This window comes from Chanodichthys erythropterus, chromosome 22 (genome assembly GCF_024489055.1).
Source record: "Chanodichthys erythropterus isolate Z2021 chromosome 22, ASM2448905v1, whole genome shotgun sequence".
Classification (NCBI taxonomy): Eukaryota; Metazoa; Chordata; class Actinopteri; order Cypriniformes; family Xenocyprididae; genus Chanodichthys; species Chanodichthys erythropterus.
Window position 1 is genome coordinate 22093748 of NC_090242.1, and position 17900 is coordinate 22111647.

A 17900-nucleotide genomic window follows, 5' to 3' on the forward strand; every position below is an offset into this window, starting at 1 on the left:
CAAATTAAACCCTGTGGCTCGTGATGACGCATTGATGTCCTAAGACACGAAACAATCGGTTTGTGCGAGAAACCGAACAGCATTTATATCATTTTTTACCTCTAAAACACCACTATGTCTGCCTTGCGCACAGCATCCGGTGAGTAAGGTGTGTATGCGCTCTGCTGTAGTTTAAAGGATTAGTCCACTTTCAAATAAAATTTTCCTGATAATTTACTCACCCCCATGTCATCCAAGATGTTATTGTCTTTCTTCAGTGAAAAAGAAATGAAGATTTTGGATTAAAACATTCCAGGATTATTCTCCTTATAGTGGACTTAAGTGATCTCTCCAAATGATTGAAGGTCAAAATTACAGTTTCAGTGCAGCTTCAAAGGGCTTTAAATGATACCAGATGAGGAATAAGAGTCTTATCTAGAGAAACCATCAGACATATACACATGTAAATGGTTTATAAAAAACAAATGATCGCCTTGCTTGTGCTTTCGCTTTCCGTATTCTTCAAAAAGCTTACGCTGTGTGTCCTAAACTTCCCTATTTTACTTACGGAAAAAATTTGCCCTGGGTTCGTTCCGCAAGTTGAATAGGGAAGATACATACAGCGTAAGCTTTTTGAAGAATATGAAAAGCGGAAGCACGTGCAAGGTGATCATTTGTGTTTATAAAGCATATACAGCTGTATTTTTTTGGAAAATGACAGATCGTTTCTCTAGATAAGACTCTTATTCCTCGTCTGGTATCGTTTAAAGCCCTTTGAAGCTGAACTGAAACTGTAATTTTGACCTTCAACCATTTGAAGAGATCATTGAAGTCCACTATAAGGAGAAAAATCCTGGAATGTTTTCATCAGAAACCTTCATTTCTTTTCGACTGAAGAAAGAAAGACATGAACAACTTGGATGACATGGGGGTGAGTAAATTATCAGGAAAATTTAATTTGAAAGTGAACTAATCCTTTAAACTACGGCAGAGCGCATACACACCTTACGCACCAGATGCTGTACGCAAGGCAGTTGGACATAGTGGTGTTTTAGAGGTAAAAAATTATATAAATGCTGTTCAGTTTCTCGCACAAACCGATCGTTTCGTGTCTTAGGACATTGTGTCGTCACGAACTGCACGGTTTAATTTGGATTTGTCTGTGCATGTTTTTTTGACTGTTATAGATTTTGTTCCCATTGACATGCATTATTTGACTGGCAGACGGCAGCGTTTGGAGTTAAAAATCATCCTTTGTGTTCTACTGAAGAAACAAAGTCACCTACATCTTGGGTGCCCTGGGGGTAAGCAGATAAACATTACATTTTCATTTAAACAAAAATTAAAATGTAATTAATTACTCTCCCTCATGTCGTTCCACACCCGTAAGATCTTCGTTCATCTTCAGAACACAAATTAAGATTTTTTTGATGAAATCCGATGGCTCAGTGAGGCCTGCATAGCCAGCAATGACATTTCCTCTCTCAAGATCCATTAATGTACTAAAAACATATTTAAATCAGTTCATGTGAGTACAGTGGTTCAATATTAATATTTTAAAGTGACGAGAATATTTTTGATGCGCCAAAAAAAACAAAAACAAGGACTTATTTAGTGATGGCCGATTTCAAAACACTGCTTCAGGAAGGTTAAGAGCGTTATGAATCTTTTGTCGAATTGGCCTGCATAGCCAGCAGTGAAATTTCCTCTTGAGAGATGAAGTGTCACTGCTGGCTATGAAGGCCTCACTGAGCCATCGGATTTCAACAAAAATATCTTAATTTGCGTTCCAAAGATTAACGAAGGTCTTACAGGTGTGGAACGGCACGAGGGTGAGTAATAAATGACAGAATTTTCATTTTTGGGTAAACTAACCCTTTTAACAGCAAATGTTTCCCCTTTAAACAAATTCCTATTTCGTATTTACACTACACACTATGGATAATTAACCAGAATTTTCAGGAAACTGACGGATGTTCAAAAGGACCAATCAAAGTTACAAGCAACAGAAAGAACAGAACTACTCTCATTGCATATTACCACCAACACACTGATCTTTCACTCTGCAATTTCCCAAAAAGCTTCCCTTTTCACTCTTTCTCTCTACTTGAGAAGTAGGCCTGTCGCGATGGTCAATATATCAGCTTATCAGGCGCGGCTCTACCCACGCACGCACGCACGCACACACACACACACACACACAGAGAGAGTGGAAATATGGCGGCATTTTAATGCCATTAATAACTGAGCGCACAACTGATGCTTGCACGCACAGTAAATCACTTCTGCGAGAGGATGGCAGATCTACACGCGAGGAAACAGGAGCCGGCGAGCTCATTTTAAACTTGCGCGCATGACATATCCTCTGCGTGCAAATCAAGTCCTCGTGTGCCTGGACACAACTCGCAGCATCATTCTCCACACTAGCACTCCATCTTCTATTTTGCTTGCGCAAACACTTTATATTTTACCTATTTCATTGTAACCACAAATGTCATTGGTCAATTCAGTTTTTCCCGGAAGTCTGTTGTGATTGTTGTGACAGACTTCCGGGAAAAACTGAATTGACCAATGACATTTGTGGTTACAATGAAATAAGTAAAGTCCCGCCCCATGACTGTCAAAAATAAAGTATTAGAAGATTGAGCACGAGTGTTGGGAACGACGCGCATGCTGCGAGTTGTGTCCGAGCACGCGAGGGCTTTATTTGCACGCAGAGGATATGTCATGCACGCAAGTTTAAAATGAGCTCGCCAGCTCATGTTTTCTCACGTGTATATCTGTTATCCTCTCGCAGAAGTGATTTACTGTGCGCGCAAGCATCAGTTGTGCGCTTGGTTATTGATGGCATTAAAATGCCGCCATACGGAAAGTGTCAGGTAAAGTAAGCCACAATCTCCAATGTGGGAACATTTTGAATCACGAACTTCTCGCAGGGCACCATTTCCAGTCCTATGCGAGAACTCACTTGTGGTCCTGCATTATTTCCTTTTCACTTCTCAGGTGCGTCTGGTTATGAAATATAGTTTGCGGACCAGACAGAGTTGTCTGTAATACTTTCAACTGTGAAGTCATGCAGTGTCTGAGCTCCTGTCACCGATCATCGTGCAGTATGAACACAGCAGACATACAGATGCCTTTTCACAACAGTGCAAATGTAAACGTGACAGTGTGAAATGGCGCACACTCACGGTTAGCGTAACTTGCTATATAGCCAAAGAAATTATTATATGTGGTCAAGCTCAAATATGACCCCATTTATGAGCTTGACCAAACACTAAATAACTGCTGACCATTAATGTTACTTTGTTTTATCCTAATTCTTTTTTATCCTAAAGACTTTTTTTAAACAAAGGTGTTTATTTATTTTTATCTATTATAGGATAAGATATATTTGTTCACATTTCTCATTCCAGTGTCTAAATATTCTTAAGAATAAAGTGTTCTTTGTTTTTTTAAAGATTGTACGTTTATTATTATGCAATTTTATCATTATACTGTCATTATGAAATCAGTGGCATAAAATGGTCTTAAAATGGCAATTTCATTTATCGCAATTAATTTTGGTGCAATATATCGCACAACAAAAAGTAGTTATCGTGACAGCCCTACTTGAGTGTACTCTCATTGATAATGTTTGTATGAGTAAATGGTCATTGTACATGTGCTTGCTTTTATAATTAGTTTCACCCATTTCACATAATTATAGAAGTGTAATGGGTTTGTAGTATGTATTTTGATGCTGCTTTTTTTCTATTTAGAATGAAACTGTTGAAAAGAAGAGGGAGTGCCTCCTCAGGGCACTTTGTATATATTTGAATGAAGATCCCAGCAGTCTCTTCAAAGAGTATCTGGTAGGTAATACTAACAATTATCGCAGCAGTAACAGTATCCTAGGGCTTTTTAATGTCACAATATCCATTTAACATTGTGGGTTATGGCTTGTAGGGAATGGTAATTTTGGTCTGGACCAAAATTAAGTTTCTAATAATTTAATCTTAAAAATTGAAAGTTTATAATCTTATAAAAGTAGAATTTATGGCAGAGCTGCTATATTAGATGGCATCAGATCATACAGGTATACTTAACCCTTGTGCGGTCTTCGTTTGGGGTATACACTCAGGGTCTTCTCCACAGACCCCAGGCAACAAAATGTAATTTTTTTGTAACTATATATATATATATATATATTTTTTATTATTATTATTATTATTTTATTTTTTTTTTTATTATTATTTTTTTTTTTTTAACAAATGTGATTTTTGTTTATTGATGTTTTTACTCCACATTTGTTTTTGGTGGATTTACCATATTTTTTAAATTTATATAAAGAAATTTTTATAGAAAAACATCTTTTTATGTAAAACTCACTTTATAAAAGACCCAGATTTCTAGCTTTCTTTCATGGGGACAACAAGGAATAATTTGACGTGGTTTAGTGCAAGATTTTTGCTCATCTTTTGGAAAATGCAGTTTTAAAAGTAAAAAAAAATATATATATAATTTTTACCAGTAGATGCTGCAGAGCTCCACTATATGCTATTTAATATTTTAGTCGTATTAGTTGACTAGTATTTTTCAGTTTGATTCATATCTAAATATTATGAAATAACAATTATAACAATAAAAGTTACTCTTTGTCAAAGTTTGTCAAACTTTTTTTTTTGTACAGAAAAAATCATTTTTTCAGTATTTTTACAATTTGATGAGATCCCGCTTAGAAAATGTACAAAAATTCATCCTCAACATCAACATTGAGATTTTTTTTTTCAGTACAAAAAAAAGCTAAACTTTGACCAAAAGTAATTTTTATTGATTTCATATGTAGATATAAATCCAGATGAAAAATACTTGTGAAAAGATGTCTTTCAGTATAATATATCAATATACATTAATAAACAGAGTTGTTGTCTGTAGACCCCAAATTTTTTTTTTTTTTTTTTTTTTTTGTTTTTTTTTTTTTACACTAACATAAGATATCACTCCAATTTTTTTATTTGTAGATCTAGAAAGTGTTAACCACTGTTACCACTGCTTTTAATTGAAAAACGCTTAAGTTTATAAACCTTTTTTTTTTTTTTTTTTTTTTTTTTTTGGTGTGTGACACGCACCACTGTTTTGTGACGTTTCTTTGTCATGTAAAGAACTTTTTTTTTTTTTCTACAGCATTAATGCTGAGGGAGGTGCTCCAGTTGTTGTTATAGTGATTGTGTTAAAGTGCTTCATGACTTTTAACTGTTTTCTCTCTTGTAAAACAGAATTTGATAAACTCTTGTGTTGGTGAATAAAGGAACAAAAAAATGTTGAGTTGAGTTTACTGAAGTAATTTGTGTGGAACCTGTTGACAAACTAGAGTTAATTAAACCTAACTAGTAATAATTAACATTAGTGAAAGCATTTTATTTTGATTAATTGAGCTTGAATCGAATGTTTTGTCGTAAAATGATTAGTTTACTTTGAATAGACAAATATGTAACATGCAACTTCTAAACAAATTTGGTAGGTCCATATAACATAACTGACTTAAGTTAGTTGAACTCAAACATCTCATTTTGAGCTAAAATAAGTGATAATAGTTGGCTTGAGTCAAAAATATTATTTCTCCCTAAAACAACCCCATTAAGTTAGATAACCTTGAAATATTTGTTTTCAACTTTCATAATTAATTTTTGTGGAACCTGTTGACAAGAAAAAATTAAAGTCAAAGTTTCATTTTTTTGAGTGTATATTACATAAACGCTCATTATTAGTTTATTCTTTCCAGTATTTAAGAAATTAAATTAATATAAATGTGATTAGTCAACTAATGGCTTAAATGAACAACTACTAGTTGACTAGAAAAAGTTATTTCACATATTTTCGATCCAGCATGCCACATGTTTATCGCAGTAGATAGGACGTTCGAACCAGAAAAACACAGCTTACATTTGACTAAAAGGTTTTTGTCTTTATGCTCAACTAAAGTGAAATAATGAGCATATTTCCACTTTGAGAAACTCGTCTTGCTCTTGCCTTGACTTGCCATGACTGCCGCACATACTTGAATAAACAGAAATACGCCCACAGTGCGTCTTCGTGTTTACATTGGTTGGCATCCACCAATCCTACAATGCCTCGCTGCTGTAAACAGCGATGTTGTCACAATGCAATCATTTCTTCATATAGTTGACCCTAATTGAATGCTAGTGGGGTTTTATTGTGTTCTTGTTATACACACACACACACACGTTTGTGTGCAGTGACGTGCAGAGAGTTCCTCAGGGGCAGGGGCTCAAATGTAAAAAAGGGCAATGTTAAAAAAAAAAGAAAGAAAAAAACATTATCAAGCCTCCATTTATTTGATATAAAATTTATTCGATGAAAAATATAAAATATTGTGAAATATTATTACGGTTTAAAATACTGCTTTTCTATTTTCTATTTATTTCTGTTATGCAAAGCTGCATTTTCCGCATTATTACTACAGTCTTCAGTGTCACATGATCCTTCAGAAATCATTCTAATATGATGATTCATTATCAATGTTGGAAACAGTATTTTTTATAACCCGTGATATTTTTTCAGGATTTTTTGATGAATAAAAAGATTTATATTGTTAGAGAAGATTTCTATTTTGAATAAATGCTGTTATTTTTAACTTTTTTAATAAAAGAATCCTGAAAAAAGTTTCACAGCAGGTTATAAAAACAAACACTTTAAGTTAATTTAAGATGAGATTTAACTCATTTATGAGTGCTCTTATGAGGATACTCAACAAAATGAGCATTTTGGCATAATTCTGTGCGCTATTGTTTGTTGAAGCGTAAATATTCTGGCGCATGTTTTTCTGTGCACACGAGTTGTGTGTCACACGGACACAACAGACAGCGCATTCTCGTTTGTCTTGTGGCACTTTAATGATTTAAAAGCATTAGCATGAATAAGAGTGTAATCATATAATGTAACGCTAGCCAAATTATGACAGATAATGAATGCTGCTTTAAATGGGTTAAATAATTTTAAAACGTTAATCTGAACAAATGAATTGCATGTGTTAATGCGCTAATTTAAACTGCCCCAGTTTTAACATATTGCTAGCATGACTTAGCATGTTGCTAGCATAAATTAACAAATGGCTAACATGTTTTTAACACATTGCTAACACGATTTAGCATTTTGCACATTGCTAGCATGTCTTATGACAGTTGCTAGGCTTTGGTAGTGATAGATAGTTGGTGAATGAAGCTTAAATACTTTATTAAGAGTTGTTTTATAAAAGTTTTGACCCCCTCAATGAAAGTCTATGGGACTTTTGTCAAGCCAACATAATTCTGAGAAAATGTCTAAAATCATTTGTTGGCAAATTCCACTTCATTTGATTTGATAGTTGGTGTCTCAAGCAATGTCATTTATACATTTTAAAATGTGGATGAAATGTATATAGTGATAACTTTACTGATACTTCTATTTATTCTTTCTATTTATAGGGCCAGAATTTTACAATGGGTAACAAAACATCTTCAGAAAACAAAAGCAATTTCGAAGACAATACAACAGCAACAACATTATTCAAACAAGAGCCAAGATGTTGTTTTTGTTGTTGTGGTTGTTGTTGTTGTTCAAAGCAGGTGACATACAGAATTCCAGCTCTCATCTACATAAGTGAAGATCAAACCTACCTTGCATTCGCTGAAAAGCGGAAAACTGAAAAAGACACAGATGCAGAAGTGCTTGTAATGAGAAGAGGATCGTGGAAAGATGACAAGAAGGAAGTTGAGGTACTGGATATGTTAACCAAAATTGTAAAATATTATTCATAAGTACTATTCACAACAATTTCTTAAAGTCCCCCTGCAGTCAATTATTTTATCCCTTAAAACTCATCTTTGATGACCAAAATTACAAATTTAAAGTTTTTTCCTGTGTAAAAAAAAAAAATCTCATTCCTTAAAATAGTTTGAATGTAAAGCCTTGTACACACTGGGACGTTTATCATTCGCGCTTATCGCCAGCGTTTTTCGTGTTCATACCCAAGCAATTTTCACTGGCGATGCACAGAGTGAACATGCAAATTCACTTCCTGACAGTATATGTCCCTTGTGCTTAGTGCAAGTGAACGGTAGTGCAAATAAACATTTTTATGAATTAGACATTAATAAAATTAAAGAAGATAAAAATACAGATTTAAAATGGCACATATGGCATTACATGACATGAGGAGATGGTAGTCAGAAATGGTAGGGCAAATAAGTCACAATGACAGCAGAGAGTGCAAGTGAACGGTAGAGCAAATAAACATTTATGAAATAGACATGCTCAGCTATATTTCTTGAATGTAAAGAAGAAAAAAAAAACAATAAAAATACAGAAATAAAATGGCATATAATACACTTCTATTGGTGTGGCCAAGAACTGGCAGAGTGCCCATGTAGGGGTCTTCCTCATCTACTTACTTCCTCTTAGTCGTCTTGGTAACAGTGTGCTCGGCAAGACCGTTTCGTGCTTGAGTGCCACCAAGCCTTGTTTTACTGTAACTTCAGCAGCTCCAGGCATGTGAACAAAAGTGCCAATCTCATTGGTCGGCCAGTTTTTAACGCAGCGCGTCAAACCAAAAAAGAGTCGTTTTTTAAAAAAATACGCTTTTATGCCTGCCGTTTTGCGCGTCGGTGTGCACACTCACATTGGTGCCCTTTGTTTAGTCACGAGGCGTTAAACGTTAGCGAAAAACACATGCGATAATTGTCCCGGTTTGAACAAGCGTTAACTCTACACCCTTGCTTCATTTAGTATACGTGGATCTATGAATATGCTAATTAGCCCCGCCTCCACTCACTTGCACAAGCTCAGAGATCCACTTGGTCAACTTACTAAGGTAAACATTAGCTGTGTCTCATTTCGAAGGCTGCGTCCTCCGGAGGTCGCATTCAAAGGTTGCATACGTCATTGAGGCTGTATCATTTCAGAAAAGTAAGACACTCCGAATATGACCTTCAAATGCGTCCTTCTTTCACACAAATTCGGAGGATGCGTGAGGTGTATCCTTCACTGCTGCAGATAGCCCACAATTCTTTGCATCACTGTTAACAATCATCATATTTGTAAAATAAATAAATAAATAAATGGTGTCGACGGCAAATGTACACGTAAAAGTGAAGATGTGGTGTTTAAATGTAACTAGTTTCAAGCTTGTTTTTGTTTTAAACTTTCTTCTTCTTAATATCCTCCTCCTTTGTCTCTGTAGCATATCTGTTGTACAAATACCGAAACTCTTCAAGCATTAACCAAAATAAAACAATAGCATGAATCCATGTCCGGTCTATGAGAGAGATTCCGAGACCCTCTTTCTGTTTTTCATTTGTGTTCCCAATGGGTACAGTGAATCCTACCAAATATACCAAAAAAGAAACCGGGCTCGGCTTTGTTACATAACCAGTAAGGACACTGGCAAAACATGGAGTTGTATTACTGACTTGAAAGATGTGATCAGTGAAAAGGAGAAAAACTGGGCCACCTTTGCTGTTGGACCAGGACATGGTGTTCAAATGAAGAGTGGAAGACTGATTATCCCAGCATACACATATTATTTTAAATCCGTAAGTGATAAGCCCACATCACATGCATTCGCATTCTACAGTGATGATAAAGGAAACACTTGGCATGTAGGAGAACATATGGATGGTGAGTCTAATGAGTGTCAGATGGCTGAGATCTTAGACGACGAAGGTAACAGTACACTGTACTGCAATGCTCGAAGTACATCTGGCTATAGAGTCGAGGCTCTAAGCAGGAGTGGTGGAAAAGATTTTGACAAACCTTTATCTGCTAAAGAGCTGATAGAGACTGGAGGTGGCTGCCAAGGAAGTGTGCTGAGTATTTGCCCTGATCCGAGTACATGGCTGATCTATTCTCACCCATCTGATAAAGAGGAGAGAAAGGATCTCAGAATATATATAAATAAATCACAGAAGGATTCCATGAAATGGGAACCCATACAACTCATCAATAAAGGTCCAAGTGGATACTCAGATCTGGCAGTGTGTGAAGATAGAAAGTACATTGCCTGTCTCTTTGAATGTGGACAGAAAAGAGAAATTGAAACAATAGCCTTCAAGCTTTTCGATATCAGCAACGCTTTCAATATTCAATAGGTGGATTCTCCACAGCAACGTTCAAGTTCATGTTGCAAAAATTGTTCTTTTAATGTAATTTTTGTTTGTTTGTCTGTTAGTTAATTTGCTAAATTAAAATTGCTGAATGTTAAAAATCAAGTTGGAAATACATCAATATAATAATTCAAATAACCAACCAAGCAATATGCTTTCGTTATTATAACTGTATTATAACATTTTTAAATCCTATATTTAATTCACCTGAATTATTCAATAAGTAGGAAACAGGAAACATATTTTCATTGTAGCTACTATTTTTTTTTGTAATTTCATAACATTACATGAACATAAAATAAAGACATTCTTTGAATGATGTTGAAAATGTTTATATATATATATATATATATATATATATATATATGGAAAACTTAATCAAATTAAACAGTATAGACTCTTACACTGTCCATTGTGACGCCTACACTGGACGTGTCAAAGCGAACATTCCGAATCCATTAAGAGTCACACTACACTGTTCATTCCATTTATTTCCATCATACACATGCAAATGTGTCAGACCACAAACACAAGCTCATACAAAAATTTTCACTAAATCCACTTGAAGGCAAGCCTGCAAACGTTGCGATACGCAGGGAAATTGACAAGAGGTTGTTGTTTTTTTATGGAGGAGAGGCTTTACTATGCTGAATAAACTGCTTTTGTAAGGAAATAGCTTATTAGTAAAGATAAGGGCCTAGTGTTTTGATAAATTTGTGTAGAGGTGTGGTCAACATTAGGGGTGAAGACCATAAATCATTTTTGACATGAAAGATAATATTAGTGACCTAAGTTAGCCCAGTGTTTAGTTCATGCATGTAACATGATAATAAGGCAAATGTTACTTGAATCTGAATTTCAGTTGCTGTTTGATTTGCGATGCTAGGTTTTTCAAAATGGGGGAGAGACCACAGACCAGATCTCTGTTTATGGTATAACACTCAATTATATATTTTGAATATAGCTTTGGTCACACTGAGTCAGTGTTCTGATTACTTTAGTGGATCTGATCAAGCTATATGTATCTAACAAAATGCTTTGTCTTTGTCCAGATTTGACTGTAACAATAATGCAAAGCCAACACTTCAAATGAACTTAAATAAATTTAAAAAATCCTGAGCCTAATGGTCTGTGTGGATCCACCCCTGTCAAAAGAAGAAATACTCACAGAAATGATCTTTCCTGCAGCAGCAAATGATTCTCACAGCAGGTTTGTCACCACAGACACTACAGGAGCCTCTCATCAGGTCTAACCAAAACATGCTGAACATCCTGTATTTATAATATCCTATATCAGCACAGTAAATCGCAGAAGCTAAACATTAAGGTTAAACATTAAACTAACAGTGAACATGTGCCATATAGTATTTATGCTACCTTCACAATTAAAAATATAGAAACCTGGCATTTACAGTTCCAAGAAGCATCCACAGAACCTTTCCATTTTTGTTTTTCATTGTTTATTCTTTTTCTCTTTCTCTTTATATATCTCACCACACTGGAACAAGCCTGGATGATTCAGTCAATCACAAACATGAAAAAAAAAAGAAAAGTAAATTTTACATTCTTATATTTTTCTCCTCAACTTATCTTTTGATTAATCTTTTTAACTTACACTCAGTATTTTCAAAGGAGTTTTTTTTACCTTTCAGTGCTGAGAAAGGTGAGAAGTTTCTTTGAAACCCAGGAAGATATTTAGGGTGTTGAAAAAGACACACTCAACACGTGATTTTTATCTCTCTTAAGGGTGTGATGTTCTTGCTTTTTAAAATAAGGGCATTAGTCTCTTGAGAAATACTTTGTTGAAATGTGATGTAAGAGTTGTTTTATTTGTGTACATCATAGGAAAAAGACAAATGCAAAAGGGAGATTGATTGTATTAGTTCTTTGACACAATCTTAAAGGGCTGTGTTGCATAAAAAATATTGTCTTCTTTTTTTGTATAACCTTATTACATTCAATCATCTAGCACATGTCATACGGCTATTGTCCGACAAAAATCTGGTGATCTTCCAAGTTACTGCCCATCCATGGTGATTTGAACTCTCACACGGATCCATCATGTTTACCGGATTGGGTTGGCAAAGCATTGATAGATGAGAATATCTTTTATCACTAAGTGCACAAGGAGTTGAGGACTTCAGTTTTTATTCTAATCTGTGTAATGAACTGCTGACATTTGTAGCTAGAATAATAAGAGAAGAATTATTAGGCAAATTAAAAGTCTACACTTACAAATGCATGGTAAAAAAAACATAAGCTACAACTCTGGAGAGGGTTTTGACAATGTTTTAACCCCAAATAAGCTAATAGAGACTGACCAAGGATGCCAAGGCAGTGTGTTGAGTTTTGTTGAACAGAGTAGTCCTCTAAAGACATGGCTGCTCTACTCTCATCCATCCGATCCAAAAAAGAGAGTGAATCTTACTTGAATAAATCCCCATTGGATTCCTCAGGGTGGTCTGATGAATCTTTACTTATATTACATCATGGTCCCAGTGCATATTCAGATATGAGCCTGGACACTTTGCTTGTCTCTTGGAGTGCGGAAAGGAACATCATAATGAAGAAATAGCCTTTTTGCTGTTCGAACTCCCTGAGAAAAAAATGTAAATGTGTAAATTTAGAATTAGTTGAATGCTGAGTAAAGAGTCAAGTCCCTTCAAATGAATTATGGAGCTAATGTAACCTCTCTTCTTCTTCTTCATTTATACCATTACATACTTTATAGAGCTATTACAAAATATGTATTTTATTTGTTAATTGTAATGCAATGACATCCATATCTGTGTAATGACTAAATCCATAACATTTTGTAAGCAGAAAAAGTCTAAAACATTCCTATAAATCTTATATTCAAATTTGTGAATATTTTGAATAAAAAAGGAAAAATGAAAACTCTTATAAACTCCTATAATCCTTTAAACAGTTTTTTCCTTGGTTTGTTGTTGCAAACTGCTTCTGCTAATACTGATCTGGAAACTTAAATCTACATAATGGTCACTGTCAGCAACTGTATTGTATTGTGTATAATTCTTGAACAGATCTTTTACAGGCTGAACTCATATAATAGACAATTTAACGCATTTATTTCATGTTTTATCTCTGATTGAAGCTAAATGCAACTGCTTTTGATACAATTGTGTCAGAGATATTAGAATAAACATTCAAATGTGTAACATGAACATGGTGTTTCCTCATTTTTAAACTTTATAAATGATAATAAGTATCACACATAATGGTTCTCTTCTGCTTTGCGTACTTGACAAAAAAGTCCATTGCCAACACAACAACAAACACAGTCCACAATGTCAAAACAGTCTGACTGGACAAACACTGAAACAATATTAGATCATATAAACACTGAAATCCTCTGAGGTCATTTTCAATCTGACACCAAGATGACACCAGCTGTGTTTTATGAAACAGAATGAAGAGTGTTCCTAGGCCAAATGTTTTGTACATTTTAGTATACACCTTTGTCTTAGTGGATGTTTTAAGCAATAAGGTACAAGCGGCTGCACTCTAAAAAATGCTGGGTTAAAAAAACCCAAGCTGGGTAAAATATGGACAAACCCAGCAGGTTGGGTTAAAAGGCACCTATGCCCTCTTTCACATGATGTAATATAAGTCTCTGGTCTGGTCAAGTTTCAGCTTAAAGTACCCCACAAATTTGCCCCTATTTGAGGGTGAGCAAAAACACGCCTTTTACTATATTACTATATTGCTGGCTAAAAAAAGAAATCCAAAATTGGTTGAAAAAAAATGGCTGGGTGAAAACAACCCAATCCCTGGTTTTGTCCATATTTAACCCAGCAGTTTTTAGAGTGATGTGCTATGAACTAACGTGAACAATGAACAACTGTATTTTTATTAACTAAGATTAATAAATACTGTAACAAATGTATTGGTCATTGTTAATTTATACAATGCGACGTGAAAAAAGTTGTGTCTGGTGTAGACACGGTGTAACATTTCTTTTTCTCGCAGGAATAACACTTATTTGCTATAGAAACCTAAATGTCCCCAACACCTTGGCCAAAGTCAGGCCCCATTTACACTAGTGCGTTTTCGTTTCAAAGCAGCTACACTGGCGTTTCCACAGCGCTTCAGAAATGATCTCCATCTATACTACACGGCCGAAAATGCATGTCACATGACCGTTCATGGAAACTGGGCATGCGTGTACAAGTGTAAACAGTTGCCTCTTGCGGATGTTACAGTATTTAAAAAAATGCAGTTTAAATGCACAATGGCTGCTAAAAATTACAACAAAGCCAGCATAAATTGCAGTTCAGTTTCCATGTTATTGTTTACACGGTCGTCAAGGATACGCAGAGCGAACGTGGGCAGGCAAGGCATCATTTTCAAAAGTCTCCGTTTTGGTCCTTTTATATTGAAACACATTTTCAAATTAAAACGGGGTCTGCAACATTTTCGAAAGTCTGTTTTCACCAGTGTAGTGTAAATGATAGCCGTAACCATAGCAAAACTTATGCATTTTAAAACGAAAACGCACTAGTGTAAACGGGGCCTAAGATTTCCCCCCTTCTGGTCTATGTATCCCTGCCTCTGCTGAATTACTTTGATTATGTTTAGCCTTCAAATGTCTTAAAATGCACATATGTACACCAGGGAAATCTAAATTTTCTAGGGGGAGCATGCCTCCCCAACCCCCCCAAACGGGGAAATTAAACTAGACAGTTGTCTAACAGTTGTCTAATTTCAGAAACACATGAAGTAATCAAGAAATCCAGATTTGCTTTTACCTATAACAGAAGGGTTGCTGAATTATACATAAGACCCACATTGTAGAAAAATGAGGCAATGAATCATGTCACCTTTGCCATGCTCCTATTCTATAAAAACTGTTGTATTCTTTTTGCTGGTGGTATTTTCTCTGAAACTGGTCTGAGATCATCCCGGCCGTGATTAAAGCATAGTGAAGGCATTGTCTGGAGTCTTATCTAATTACTGCTGTGCAGCAGGATAGTGGAACACTAAAGGTCTTAATCCCAAGATCTTAACGTTCATAGGAGGCAAGATGTCGTCTGACTATATATATATATACTGTATAGCTGTATAGCATTATTTTTGCATATGGCATAGAATTATTTTTTTCATTATGTATGTAAATTATTAAACACACAACAAGACACACACAACATGAAAAATATATGTGTTAGAAGTAGAATTACATTTTACTTTTAGGCCTGTTTGAATTCATAATTCAAAAATACAGTTTAGTCGGCAAAGTCCTTTATGCAACAACATGCTCTTTACACTGTTTGCGTAGCAGGAACTCTAGTAAGTGGAACATAAGGGCGCAACAGACTTCGACAGAAAATCTGTTCTCACGAAAGGGGCGGGGCTTTATTGGTGGGCGGGGTTATGGGGGATTAGTTGTCTCCCTTGATTGCAAGGGCTTTGCCATATTTCTCCAATATTTACCCACTCAAACGCATGTCGCCCACTGTTCACTGTTTTTCAAAGTCCGCCAGGTGAAGGTGTCATCACATTTCATCACTGCTTGCAGCTTTAATTTATTTGTTTGTTTTTGCAAAATGGTCCAAACATGCATATTGGTTGATAACATAACCAGTTGTTTGGTCAATAATTCAAGGCATATTTTAAAGCTCTTTCTAACTTGTACTCAGCCTTAAAAGTAACATAGTTCTTGTAATTGTTTAACTATAGCATTTGTTATGGATATAATTACAGGTATGACTATTGATGGCTCCTCATTAACATCTTTTATCTATAGCATTTGTTATGAAAAATAGCAACACAGATCGCTACAACATGCTACAGTTGTGATATAAATCTTTAGTGAAAAATCTATTCCCTTAACAGAGTATGTATTAAAAATTCTACAACTAGTCAAAATATGCCACAATAAATACAATAGAACGTGATACATTCTAGTAGTAAATGTGCGCCACTCATGCAAAATTAAACAACTGGGCATTCACAATCATATTGATCCGTTCAGACCATTGATCCGTTCAGTTCATAGAGCTTATAAAAGCTCCAAACGTGCGATATAGGCCTACAATTAATTAATAGACTGATTTTAAGTTTCGGTGTGGTCGCTCAGAGTATGAGAAGTGCCGTTACCAAAGAAAAAGTGAGGGTGCACTGCTGATTAAAATAGAGAAGTTTCAAGCACTGATAATAAATTAATTTGTCGTACACTTTAGGCTTCACTTTGAATATTGTTTACATTCACAGACAGCTACACTGCATGAAATATTCAAAAACCATGTACTTTAATATTATTAATAGGGTTGTGTTTTATACAGTATTTCGTTTTGATATAGGCTACATGCTGTGAAGATGATAAATGACCTTGCCTGAACCATATTTGTGCTAATAGTCGAACTTGGCAAGTCCGAGCTACCAAGGACGCAAGTCTGGAGAAATGCCAATAGTTTCAGGAACTTGACAGGTTGATCACTATCATCTAAGTTATTTAAAAAAGTTTGTCAGTTAGTTTGATCAAATATTGTTTAATTTTCCAATAAAAGATGATGATGCAGTCATTTTGATTTGTTACATTTAATTAGCAGATTTTTACTCTTATGTATAACAATTGGGAAAATTTGGCAATGCAAGTATGGGTGAAAAATGTGCTGGTTTAAAATGCTGAGATGACCAAATTTCATTTGTTGCTATAAATAAGGAAAGCGCAGCATGGGTGGGTTAGACTGCGAGGGGCTCCTGCAATTTCTGTGGTGACGACCATTCTGAGAGACTCAACTGTTGCTGCTGCAGGAAAGATCATTTCTGTGAGTGTTACTTCTTGTAGTTTACTGGAGAATTATTGATAGAAGACATCGACTTATATGTATTTATTTATTCTATCTATCTTATTTTGGCCTATGGCTATGTATGTCATGTTGTCCAGTTAAAAGCAAAAATTATTTAACAAGGTTCAAAATTGTTTAGCTTTTATAGTCGATATAGGTGGCTGAATATTCCTGACAAAAATAAATAAATAATAATAAAAGGGGCATGTTGTCACAACGGAATTGTATGCTATGGGGTTTTGTGTTCATGTTACCCAAAAGCTATAGCTACTACATATACAACATGAGACATAAAGAAAAAAACAAGGACAAACATAAAATAGCCTATACGAGTACAAAGAGGTTTGTCAATATATATGAGAAGAAAAAAAGTAATAGGCTAATAATAATAATAATAGGCTATTATTATTATTATTATACAGATAGCCTGTGTGTGTGTGTGTGTGTGTGTGTGTGTGTGTGTGTGTGTGTGTGTGTGTGTGTGTGTGTGTGTGTGTGTGTGTGTTGTAGTGTGTATTCTCAGCAAATGTGCTTAGAAAGAATGCTGAGGAAAAAACACAGGATGTCCGTCATGGTGGTTGTTGCCAGGGTTCGATTTGGGATTTCCCTCCTTCTGGTCTATGTATCTCTGCTGAATTTCTTTGATTATTTTTAGCTTTCAAACATCTTAAAATGCACATATGGGGGGACTTTTTATAAACTTTTCCATTCTGTTTTTTTTTTTTTTTTCACAAATCACACCCTGGCTGTTGCAGTGAAGCTCAAAATGAAAGGAGTAACAAAACAAGTCTTCATTAAATCCAAACAGAAATCTCAGGAGACCACAGTGTAAAACAATAACAACCACGTATAACACTGATGACAATGAACTGAACACAACAGGGAGTATATATAGCATACAGAGAAGCAAAAAGAGAGCTAAATGATTAATCAGACATTTAATCATTGCCCTAGGATTAATCAGAAACCT

General features: G+C 35.2%; 1 protein-coding gene and 1 pseudogene across 1 annotated transcript in view; both read left to right on the top strand.

Moving 5' to 3' along the window:
• The first annotated feature begins 7460 nt into the window (after nucleotides 1–7460).
• LOC137012889 (sialidase-3-like) lies at nucleotides 7461–12734 on the top strand (annotated as a pseudogene).
• Nucleotides 12735–16838: 4104 nt separating this feature from the next.
• Nucleotides 16839–17900, top strand: part of LOC137013147 (sialidase-3-like) — a 31195-nt gene continuing 30133 nt past the window's right edge. The window contains exon 1 of the mRNA XM_067376776.1: nucleotides 16839–16909. The gene's annotated coding sequence lies outside the window, so the exon portion shown is untranslated. The remainder of the gene's footprint in view (nucleotides 16910–17900) is intronic.